Below are 203 nucleotides of genomic sequence, written 5' to 3'. Positions count from 1 at the left end.
AAGCCATGCAAATAGATAGATCCAGCCCACAGCTACAGGGACAGGTGTTTTTTGTTTATTTATTTTATTTATTTATTTATTTTATTTTATTTTGTTTGTTTGTTTGTTTGTTTATTTATTTTGTTTGTTTGTTTATTTTATTTATTTATTTTGGTTGGGTGGTTAGATAGATCCAGCCCACAGCTACAGGGACAGGTGTCTTC

This window comes from Eimeria mitis, genomic scaffold (assembly GCF_000499745.2).
Source record: "Eimeria mitis Houghton genomic scaffold, Emh_scaff1522, whole genome shotgun sequence".
Classification (NCBI taxonomy): Eukaryota; Apicomplexa; class Conoidasida; order Eucoccidiorida; family Eimeriidae; genus Eimeria; species Eimeria mitis.
Note: the sequence above shows the minus strand (reverse complement) of the source record.